Source organism: Crocuta crocuta, unplaced genomic scaffold (assembly GCF_008692635.1).
Source record: "Crocuta crocuta isolate KB4526 unplaced genomic scaffold, BGI_CrCroc_1.0 scaffold102, whole genome shotgun sequence".
NCBI lineage: Eukaryota > Metazoa > Chordata > Mammalia > Carnivora > Hyaenidae > Crocuta > Crocuta crocuta.
Window position 1 is genome coordinate 4,173,402 of NW_027530019.1, and position 12,248 is coordinate 4,185,649.

The 12,248-nt window shown below is 39.4% G+C and overlaps 1 protein-coding gene across 5 annotated transcripts in view; it reads left to right on the plus strand.

Annotated features, from left to right (window-relative positions):
- The first annotated feature begins 236 nt into the window (after nucleotides 1–236).
- The window catches only part of GABPB1 (GA binding protein transcription factor subunit beta 1), a 64,997-nt gene continuing 52,985 nt past the window's right edge, over nucleotides 237–12,248 (plus strand). For 2 of the 5 annotated variants that reach the window (XM_077764422.1, XM_077764423.1), the window contains exon 1: nucleotides 241–766. The gene's annotated coding sequence lies outside the window, so the exon portion shown is untranslated. Of the gene's footprint in view, nucleotides 767–12,248 lie in introns of all 5 variants that reach the window. The other 3 variants (XM_077764427.1, XM_077764426.1, XM_077764425.1) reach the window with 3 other exon arrangements.

Genomic DNA, 12,248 nt, shown 5'->3' on the forward strand with positions numbered 1-12,248 from the left:
CCACTCCTGTCCCAATAGGGCTAGTTGCATCTAGGGCCACTCTAAGTTAAATCTTAGCCTGCTGGCTGCTCTTCCGTCTCCCAGGACTCTGCTAGGGGACTCTGCTTAACTTCGGAGTGCGAATCCCCCGTCTCTCAGTGGTCTCGTCAGAGAGATACGAAGGTAGGAACACGCACTTCAGTTTCCCAACCGCCAGCCCCCGCAGAAAGAGGCGGGAAGGCTCGGCTACCAGCCGGGGAGCTCCGCCGCGCACATGGCCGGCCGCAGCTCCCACCCCCGTGCCGCGCAGGCGCCGGGCGAGCCGGGACTTGCGGTCGCCGAGAGCAGATCATTCCGCCGCTTTCTTTGTGTGGCTCAAGCTTTACAAATGGCATATTTCCCTCCCGACCGTTAAAAAGAAAATCAGATCCTGTCGCCGCTTTCCTCCCGCCACAATGGGGTCGGGGAGTGAGTGGGAGAGCGATCTGCGGCCGAAGGCAGGGGCGGAAAGGCTCAAGCGCGGTCTTGACAAGGGCCGGGTCCGGGAGGGATGCTGGGAGCTTTGACTCACTCGCACACCATGTGTCCCTCCGCGCGCAGCACGGGGGACTTTTCGGTGGGGATTTTGGGCGCCGACCAGACGCGGCATTTTCGGAAAATAGCGCCCTGTGCAGCTGAAGCGCTTTGTGTGTAGCGGGGCCGCGTCAGCCCGGCCGGGTACGAGGCGCCTCGGGTCTCCGCACCACCTCCTGCTGCTCCCCCGTCGCCGCTCCCGAAGCTTTTCCAGGTCAGTGCGGGTCTGTGTAGGGCCCTGTTACCACCGGATGTGGAAGTTGATCTCTTCGCTGGTAAAAAATAATTCCACTTCCCCCGGAACCCAGATCATCCCCGCGATTTCCTGTTTATTGCATTAAGGCGCCGGGTTTCCGGANNNAGGGTTAACCGGAGGGCCCGGCCCAGTCCGCGCGGGGCCGATCTCGGCTACTGCCACGACCTCGGGGACTCAAGTCCCTGAGGGGACAAAGCCCGCCGCTCTGGATGCTCGGGACTTCTGCTATTGGGACTCGGCCGCCGGGATCTGCGGGTGCATGGCTTCGGTCAAGAAGTTGAGAATTTTGCCAGGTCATTTCTGCCTGGACACAGTGAATCAGTGTGTCTTTAGTGTGCTTCGTTGAAGCTGTCCTGCCGTGTTGAATCAGCGTGCCTAGCCTCAGGGGTGCATCGTGAAAACTGAAACCGAAGGAATTATATAGGCCTGCTTTGTGTGTGTTTTCCCACTTTAAGCTTGTTTTCAGTACACATACTCTTGTTTTAAACCTGATTGGACTGTGGTGAGCAGACGTCTGCTCAAAGGAGGGGTAGCGACCACAGTACTTTTGAAGGGGGCTTGGTAATGTGGAAATATTTTAAGTACTCTCTCCGAAGACTGATTTGCTGTCTGGATTCAGGCAAGTTACTTTCTGAAGTCCTTCCCCCCACCTCCCTCGAAGTACAGTTTTTATCTGGAAAATGTTTTTGATGTAGTCCGTAAGTGATTCTTGTAAAGTAATTTTCCATTCCAGAATTAAAGATGCACTGTAATTTATTATGCAGATGTTAGTGGTCGAAAAGTCTTTTTGCAGATAGTTTATTTCACTTGTAGACCCACCCAGCTTGGTTTAAGTGTCTTCGCAGTGACCCATATCGTCAGCCTTGACACTTCCACTTTCAGGCTCAGACTATGAATTTAAGGAAATTAAAGATGGGTTTATGGTTTTAAAAAAAGTTCTCTTTTTAAGTATTTCCTCAAAATAACAGCAACAACAAAATTCCATTACATATGCATAATCTGCATATGATCCTGGAGACTCAGGAAGATAATTTAAGTGACATGTTAACACAAGTCACATATTGCCAAGAGTTGACATTGTATTTTGCCTTTTTGCAAGTCTTTTAAATGACTGCTTTAATACAAGAGCTAGATTTTTTAAATCTACTGCTTTAATACAAGAGCTAGATTTTTTAAATCTGCATTTTAAAATCTTTTGTGGTATCACACCATGTAATCTCTGGAAAACTTGCAGAACCCCACTGTATGCTTATGCCTTTTTTTTTTTTTACCTGAGAAAATTTGTCATTTTTATCCTGTCACCGTACATGTCAAACTAGTGTATTATCCAAGATGCCTTTTAAAAATAAGAATAGGAAGGTTGATTTCTATACTTTTGTCTTGGTGCTAAGTTTTCTTAGATTTGGGATTTAGGTATATAATCAATATCAAGAATAAAGATTGCATAATCTGCATATGATCCTGGAGACTCAGGAAAATAATTTAAGTGACAAACCTTAATTTTCAATTCCACATCTTATTTTTAATGATCTCTGGAAGTAAAATATGAATTCCATAATAGATGTACCTGTGAAAACTTGTGTGTAAATGTAATATTTGAAGAAGGGACACTGTCAAAGCGCTGCAGGAGCACCAAATTTAAAAGGAATTCTGCGGTGAAACATTTGGTCAAACAATACTTTTGTAATGCATATACATGCCTTTAAAGTCTCCTAACTTAGAGTTTGAGTTCTCCTAACTTAGAGTTTGAGTTCAGTCTCTGTCAATCTGGGTATTTTCATTTGGGGGCGGTTATACTGTAAATATGCGAGAATTTAAGACTGTACTTTGGTTTAATCGTTTTGAAATGAAGCTAAATTCATTTCCAGTTGTTTCTGTGAACCGTAGTTTGATTCTGTCAGGCTGTAGTTCTCTACTGTTCCATCAACAGGAAGCATCTGGTCATTCCTGACATAATTGTTTGAAAATGCCAGGTATATTTTTGATGTTTGCTGTGCAAATAAAAATATCAGATTGGATCTCACCCTCCAGCATTTCTAAGATGCATTTATAATGGGCCTCATCTGTAGAATAGCCTCCCCCCCCCCCCCCCNAGAACTCATATGAAATTTTGAATCATGAATTTATTGAGGGTGCAGTGCCCCTTGCAAGTAGCCTGAGTGTGAATGAACTCACTGATGGTCCGTCTCTCTCTCTTGGAAATATTAAAAAGCAGAGGGAAGTGAAACGTTAAAGTTCAGGGCAACTTAGTGTTGTGATTAGTGTCATTTCTTTGGCCTCAGAGCTCTCCAACTAATAATCACACATTTCTATAGCATTAATGTGTCTATCTTGGTATTAGACTTAAATTTTTTGAAGGTGTCTTTCCATCATGCTCTCCAGAAGGTCAGTCTACTAGTAGTAAAGTCTATATGTTTTTCCACCTTGTTGATGACAGTTGTTTTGCACAGAGTAGATGTGTTGGTGCAGTTAGCTGTCAGTTCAGTTGTTGGTGGGCTAGTATACTTTAATTTAGGCTAAGTATGTCCATGATGTAAGTGTAGAGGCTAAAGCATGAAATGATTTCTCCACTGAAGGTGAATCCATATGCAGAGCCATTGATACATTTAGAAATAGGAATCTAAAACTCTTTGTCCTGGCTCTCTTAATCTTTTAATGGGAATAATTGGAAAGGCTGATAGTTAGAGCCCAAGGTGCTAGTGCAAAAATAGAGACTGGCAAAGACTCAATCATTTTAACTGTATACTTAATGTGAATCAACACCATGGTATATATATATATTTTAAAGCAAATGTCATTTTGGAGTTGGTAGAACAACGTAGAAAGAGCAGGTGTTTTCCCTGCTTTACTTTACTTGTATTGGTTGCATTATACCTGGGATATTGTGTCAGCTTTTTAGGTAGCATACTGTCACAATATGAGTGACATATTGCATCAGTTCTCAGACTTCATATTAGAATCACTTGGAGAGCAAAAACATGGAAGCCCAAGCTTAAGTAGGTTAGGGCCTGGGCCACTGTATTTTTTTCAAGTACCCCAGGTGATAGACACTCAAGTTTATACACCAGTGAGATATAGAGCATATCCAGAGGACCTTGATCATGGGAGAAATGGACATGAGGAAAGGAGAAAAGGCTGAAAAATAACATGTTTGGCTCAAAGAAGAAAAAGAAGCTCATCTAAGAAATGATAGCTATCTGTAAATACTTAAAAGTTTATCATACAGAAAGATCAGATTTCATCTGACTAGCAAGAACTAGTATCAGTGAGTAGTAGTAGGAGGCAGATTTCAACATTCTTTCAAAAGAAATTTCCACAAAACAGTAAAAATGTAATGGGTTGGTTTGGGGGATAGACTCTGTTTTCACTGATGATGTTCATATTAGGGATTCTAGGGGCGCCTGGGTGGCTCAGTCGGTTGAGCATCCGACTTCAGCTCAGGTTATGATCTCACAGTTCGTGGGTTCGAGGCCCGCGTCGGGCTCTTTGCTGACAGCTAGTTCATAGTCTGGAGCCTGCTTCGGATTCTGTGTCTCCCTCTCTTTCTGACATCCCCNCTCTCATAAATAAATAAAAACGTTAAAAAAAATATTAGGGATTCTAGGGTGGAGGACTTAATATGCTGAATGAAAATTTGGGTTAGGTGTCCTAAAGTTTCCTGCAGAGTTTTCAGTTTTTATTATACAGGCCTAGGTTTCCAGTACAAAAGTAGAAGAGCAAAAGCTAATTGAGTAAAACAAGCTGGTTAACTTAACTGGATCATAGTTTTCACCTTCTTGGGTGACGAGAAATGAGTATTAAGTGAGAGAGCTCTTTGATGAGGGCTTTAAACCCAGCTGTAATTTGGCCGACTCAAAGCCTTAAGAATGGTCATACCTTCTGACATGAAATTTTCATTTAAGGGAATTTTTCTTGATGTATAATAAGGGTGTGTGTGCAACGATTTAGCTGTGAGCATACCAATTGCAGCACTGTTGATAGTAAAAGCTGTGTATTAACATTTGATCCCATTCCCACTTGGAGTATATGTATATGAAGTAGAAAATATCTCCATTTTCCAGAAGAGAAAACAGGCATTGAGAGAGCTTGTCTAAGGTAGCAGAGTTACTATGTGGTAGAGCCAGGACTTGGATCCAAGCAGTTTGACTCTAGAGTCAGTAATTCTTGATCACTATACTGTAAAAGTGTACACAATGTAAATGTTTAACAGTGATTGTTAGGATACATACTCATAATGGGGTACTGCCTAGCTATTAAAATAGGATGTTAGAAGATGGTAAAGTCATGAAGAGATGTCTTGATATATGTTAAGTGAAAAAAGTAGATTTAAAAGCAATTCCATTTTGGTTAAAAAACAATACAGTTGACCCTTGAACAGTAGGGCTTTGAACTACTTGGGTCCACTTATACACAGGTTTTTGTTTGTTTTGTACCGTACTGTACTGTATTTTCTCATGATTTTCTTAACATTTTCTTCCCTGTAGCTCACTTTACTGTAAGAATACAGTATGTAACGTATACAAAATATGTATATAGACTGTATATGTTTTCCATAATTATGCTTCAAGTAGGTAGTAGGCTATTAATAGTTACATTTCCGGTGAGAGAAAAGTTATACTCAAGATTTTCAATTTTCAACTGTGTGTGTATATGGGGGTATGTGTGCGCCTTCCTAAGCCCTGCATTGTTCAAGGAAAAATTGTATTGATGTCTGGAAGGGTATATGCCAAATTGTTAATTGGTTATTTCTGAGTGTAGTTTTAAAAGTGATTATTTTCTTTTTGCTTATCCAGGTTTTCTGACTATTGAAATGAATATATATTTTTGTGTATTTCTTGTAGTGAAAAGCATATAAAAATGTTAAATTTCAATAAAAAATTAAAGATGATTAGCATAAACTGAGGAGTGTGGGTTTTATACTATGCAATTTATGCAGTTTGACTTAAGGATTGCACATAAATGAGAATTTGTGCATGAAGTGTTTTGTATTTTTTTAAGTTTGTTTCCTTACCATTCTAATAGTAATACATTAATTGAATAGAGAAAACAATCACAAAGTCCTACCATTCTATCATAATCAGTTCTCTATTTTGTGTTTCCTTCCTCTTATGTGTAATATTTTAAATGTTGTATTTATCCCAGTTTAGTCATTCTCTAGCTTTGTGACTTTAGACAATTTACTTAATCTCTTTGTGCCTCAGTTTCCTCTTTTGTAAACCAGGGATACTTATAAAATTTTTTTTTTTTTTTTTTTTTTTAATTTCTAGGAGAGAGAGAGACAGCGTGAGCAGGGGAGGGTCAGAGAGAGAGGGAGTCACAGACTCTGAAACAGGCTCCAGGCTCTGAGCTGCCAGTCAGCACAGAGCCCGACGCGGGGCCCGAACCCACGAACTGTGAGATCATGACCTAAGCGAAAGTCGGACGCTTAACCGACTAAGCCACCCAGGCGCCCCCAGGGATACTTATAATACGTACATTGTGGTGGTTGGAAGGATTAAATGATTTACTCTGTATAAAGTGATCAGAACAGTGTCTGACACATTTAATAGGTCAGCAAATGTTAGCCATTAGTATTATAGGATCATAGCCCACTAAAATCCTTGGGGGTCTCATAGGTTTTGGAATTAATAATTTTTTGGATATAGGCAAGGTAATAATATAACCTTTCAACAGAATCCAGTCCTCTTCAAACATATTACTATTTCTGCAGCAAAATGTATGAACATTTTTACCAAATGGGGTAAAGACTATGAATAGCTTCTTGTCAGTTCAGATAAGGTTTTAACTGTCAAAAAAGAGTTTTTGTATTTTGGAATTGCAGTTAAGAAACCTGTAGAATATTCAGTTTTGAGTCCTATTTTAATGTTAAAACATATACCTTTTCATATATTATTATATAGCTTTATAATCCATGGTAATTTAACAATTAAAAAGAAAACAAAATATCCACTTCTATTTGGTTATAAAATATGCTAAACCTCCACCAATATTGTGGATTCTATTACATAGTGTAGAATCTTTTCTAGAAGAGGCTTGAGAGTTCGTCTAACCCAGTTAGCTTTTTCTTTCTCATTACACTTGAAAGAAAAGACCTTTTATTTCTTTTTTTCTATTTTATTTATTTTAATTTAAGTTTTTAATTGCAGTTAACATACAGTGTTAGTACTAGTTTCATTCCTTTTTTAAAAACGTTTTTAACGTTTTTTTAAAATTTATTTCTGAGAGAGAGACCACATGAACAGGGGAGGGTCAGAGAGAGAGGGAGACACAGAATCTGAAACAGGCTCTAGGCTCTCAGCTAGTTGTCAGCACAGAGCCCGATGTGGGGCTTGAACCCACGAACCGTGAGATCATGACTTGAGCCGAAGTTAGACGCTTAACTGAATGAGCCACCCAAGGGCCCCAATATTAGTTTCAGATGTACAGTGTAGTAATTTAATAGTTCTGTACATCACCCTGTGTTCATCACAGCAAGTGTACTGTTTAATCTCCATCACTTATTTTACCCATTTCCCCCTCCCCCCCCACCTCCCCACTCTGGTAACCATTTAGATAGTTCTCTATAATTAAGAGTGTTTCTTGCTTTGACTCATCTCTTCCCCTTGTTTTGTTTCTTAAATTCCACATACGAGTGAAATCATATGGTATTTGTCTTTATCTGACTGATTTTGCTTAGCATTATACTCTCTAGCCCTGTGTTGTTGCAAATGGCAAGATATTTTTTTAATAGCTGAATAACATTCCATTGCATACACACTCACACACACACATGTTTCACATCTTTATCCATTCATCAATCGATGGACACTTGGGTTGCTTCCATACTTTGGCTGTTGTAAATAATGCTGCTATAAATATAGGGGTGCATGTTTACCTTTGAATTAGTGTTTTTGTTTTCTTTGGGTAAATACCCAGTAGTGTGATTACTGTAACTTGGTTTACTACAGTACTCATTCTTTAAAGGAGTTGAGTAGAGGCCACTGTGGTACTTCTGTTTTAATATGCTCTTCCATTCTGCAGATGTGGAAACTAGGTGGATATTTACCCTAAGTCATAATATTAATTGTAGAACTGGACACTGGAATTAGGTCATTTCCTCTCATAAAATTGGATGTCCAGCCCTTTTGATTCCTGTACTCTTGTGTATACAGCACTTACCATGTATCCAAACAGAGGGAAAACATTTAACCTGTGCCTTAGTCTGAGCTGCTATAAAAAAAAAACCCACAGACTTGGTTCCTTATAAACAACAGAACTTTATTTCTCACAGTTCTGAAGGCTGGGAGGTCCAGGATCAAGGTGCTCGCACAGTTGAGGTCTGGTGAGGACCCTCTTCCAAGTTGCAGATTTCTCCATTTCTACATGGTAGAAGGGGCAAGGGAGCTCTCTTGGGTCTTTTCTTATAAGGATATAAATCTTATTCATGATCTTTCCTCATGACCGAATCACCTCCCAAACATCCACTCCATAATACCATCACTTTGGCATGCAAATTTGGGGGTGGGGGAGAGACACATAGGCATTCAGACTATAGCTGACAGTATGGTGTTGATGGGAAAGTGAATGATCTGAAAGATTTCCCTTACATCCTGGCTTATGTGAACTCTTACATCTTTGCCCCTGTGATTATTCCACCTGTGCCTTCAGCCATTCCTTTCATACAGACTCAGAGTCTCTTAGTTTTTTCCTGTATGCATTAGGTATAGCCTGAACTTGACACCAGTCACCTTTCACATTTACCTGTTGTTAAGTCTTTCCATTATGTGTCTCCGCTGTTTTTCTTCACAGGTTATAGCATATTTATGGAGGAAGGTGGGTAATTGTGAAGATTTCATGGCCACTGAATCTATGCTGAACAATTCCCAATGGGCCTTTGCTACCTCTTGGCCATCGTTTTATTAATCTCATATTTTTCTGCTTTCTCATATATCTCCTTTCTCTTTTTCAAAAGATGCCATTGATTTCAATTTAATTGAAAAAGTGAATAGAGGGGCACCTGGGTGGCTCATTTGGTTGAATGTCCAACTCGTTATTTCAGCTCGAGTCATGATCCTAGGGTTGTGGGAACAAGGCCCCCGCATTGGGCTCTGCAATGAGTGTGGAGCCTGCTTAAGATTCTCCTTCTCCCCCTGCTCCCCACTTGTGTGCTCCCCTCACGCTCTCTCTCCCCCTCTCTCTCCCTCCCTCCCAAAAAAGTGAATAGAGTATAAGCTTGCACATTTTTTTTTCATTGTCACCATGATGAATCTATTCTTTCATCTTATTTTGTGAACTAGATGGAAGTGGATTCTTTTTGCTTTTCTAGGAATCTTGCTGCCACACTTAACTTTTCCTCTCTGATCACTTCGATCATTATTGGCAATGGTTGGGTAATGAATCTAAAAGTGGTGGAAATTGTTCAGTTTTTCTTTGTAAGTTTTATCATCATCATACTTAAATCTTAAAGTTGTTTATAATATGTTTCTAATTTATTATTTATACCGATTAGTCAGCACAATTCTTTAGATTACTCTTTCCTGGGTCTCTGTTTGTCCCGAGGCTTTGCTTTGTCTATTATTTCCCTTTCTAGCTTTAGAGTCTCCTCTTCCAATCCATCCTACATCTGGCTGCCAGAATAATTTTCTGAAAACTTTTTTGAACCCACTGCTATTAAACCTAAACAGCGGAAGGGAGACCATGTGCTACTGGCCTTTGCACTCTGCATTGTGCCAAGCAAAGTGGATTGAACTTCTACTGAATAAATGTTTGAATGGATCACTGTTTGCTCAAAATATTGAATGACTTCCAATTGTCTGCAGGATAAAGTCCAAACTCTGCTTTCTGGCTTTCAAACCTTTCATATTGTGCTTCTTCAACCTTACTTCAACCTGTTTCCTCTGTATTATACCATGCTCAGGCACAATTTCGTATATTCTTCCTTTTCCTTTTCCTTGATAGTCCTGTCAGAGCCTATTGAGACATGTTTGCTTTGTGCTGGGCCTTGTCCTAATTGATGGTGGTATAGTAATGAAAGCAGAAGACAGACTTTCTGTTCTCTTGGAGCTGATGTTTGGGATGAGAGGGGAGGAAAAGCACAGTAAATAAATTTTCAGGTGGTAGTGAGTGGAATGAAAAGGAATAAAACTTGATAAGGGGGTTAGAATGGTGGTAGGTGGTTGCTATTTTAGGTGGTCAGGGAAATATCTCTTTGGGTGTCCTGGAGCAAGGGAGTAAACCATGCAGTTACATAAGTGAAGAGCTTTCTGGGCAAAAGAAACAACATGTGCAAGACCCTGAGGTGTGAACATGTTTGGCTTCTTTGAATAATGACGAAGGCTTGTCTGCCTAGAGCAGAATGAGTAAGGAGTGACAGATTAGAGAGGAAGTGGGGAGCTAGACTGCTCCAAATGTCTTTCATTGAAGAAGCCTTTCATGACTACATCACTTGTTTGTTGATTTAAAGCTTCTCGGAATCCATGTAGCAACTGTGGAAGTTGCTTTCAAATCATTATTTTTTTAATGTGACCCACAGTAAAAAAAATGTATTTTGCATCAATAATGTATATACGTGTTGTTACATGTACGTGTGTTTTGTGTGTGCGTGTGTATAACTGGAACAAAGATTTCATGAAACATGGCTTACTTTTACTATATTTGATGTATGGTGATACTTTTAAAAATGTTGGCTTTAACCCACTAAGTGATTTCACAGTCTGCTAAAGGGTCATGACCTACAGCTTGAAAAACAGTGATCTACAGTACATGCCCACTTAAAAAAAAGAACCACAGACCACTCTTATTATAATCCACATATCCTTTCAGGTTATGAAGTATCTTCAGTTAAAGAGCATGATGTCAATTATTTTGTATATAGGTTTTTAGTGTTGTATTGCTGAATAGAGAGACTTGTTTACAAATAAACTTGTTTAATTTGGGCAAATAGCTATTGACTGGGATACTAGAATCTGCTGAATACTAAAATACACATAAGAATGAGATAAACCCTGCCTGACTTTCTAAGACTTATAGGAGAGGAGGGCTTGTAAACAAATCCTTGTAATAGAGTGGAATCCGTATATTAATGGAAGTAGGTTCAGGACACAATGAGAAAATAGAGAAATGATTAATTCTTTTTGCCGAGAAGGGCAACAGGAGCTGGTTGGAGGATGTAATGTCTGAACTGAGTTTTGGAGGAAGAATATGAATACATGGTGAGGTAATTTGGGGTAAGGAGACTTCTCAGGTAAAATAACATATAAAGGAATGATATCACAAGACAGAATAGCATGAAGGGGTAATTATAGGTAACTGTGTATTGTTTGAGTATAAATGCAAGTAGGAAGTGGTGAGTTGATGAAGCCACAGTGAGGCAGGGGCCAGATCCAGAAAAGTCTGAAATGCATTGTAGGAAGTTGCTACATGGGAAGTAGAGATACCATCTCTCCGTAAGTTCGATATAGCCAGTTTTTCCTCAAGTGATGAAATACATTTCTATTTCCTCAATTGTGCCTTGGAGGAAGTTGGTCTACATTTTTGGGCTATGTTGTACCAAGTAAAGTTTTTTTTTAAATATTAAACTTTAGGGGCGCCAGTTGATTAAGCATACGACTTCAGCTCAGGTGATGATCTCACAGTTTGTGAGTTCAAGTCCCGCATCAAGCTCTGTGCTGACAGCTCAGAGCCTGGAACCTGTTTCAGATTCTGTCTCCTTCTCTCTCTCTGCCCCTTCCCTGCTTACATTCTGTCTTTCTCTATCTCAGAAATAAAATTAAAAAAAAAACAAACCTTAAACTTTCATCCATTGCAATGTTAAATTGACTCTATAAGAAGCATTTCAGAACAGAGACCCACTGAGGAAATGTGAGATTCACATTTCAGGGTAATTCTGGGATTTATGTTTATGAAGTAGAGTGGTAGGTAGCCAACTATTCTCACTTCAAGTTAAATATACATATGGTCAAACTCTGCATTTGATAGGTGATTGGAATACATGACTCTGTTTTAGGAAGATATTTTCATAAATGTGGCCAAACCTCAGTTTAAGACTTTATGACAATGTTCAAAATGCAGAAATTTCAAATACACTTTGAAGACTATTTGCAATGTATATGATAAACAAAAAATACATATAATGCACTTCTACAAAGAAACAGTGACATAGAAAAACACGGAATACAAACCAGCAGTTTCAGATGAGAAGATGTAAGTGGCCAACAAATATTTGATAAGTTACACAATCTCATTAGTAATTTGAGAGCTACATATTAAAGTTAAAATAGGCAAAATTTTAAAAGCTTGCTAATGTTAAAATTGACTATATTGTGAGGAAGTAATAAATATTATATAAACTTGTTGGGAGTGTAAGTTGGTTTGGGGATGCAAATTGATGTGGGCAATTTGTTAGCATCTGTTAATTTAAAATGGTATTCCCAACAAATCTATTGCTTGTTTTCTGCACTAG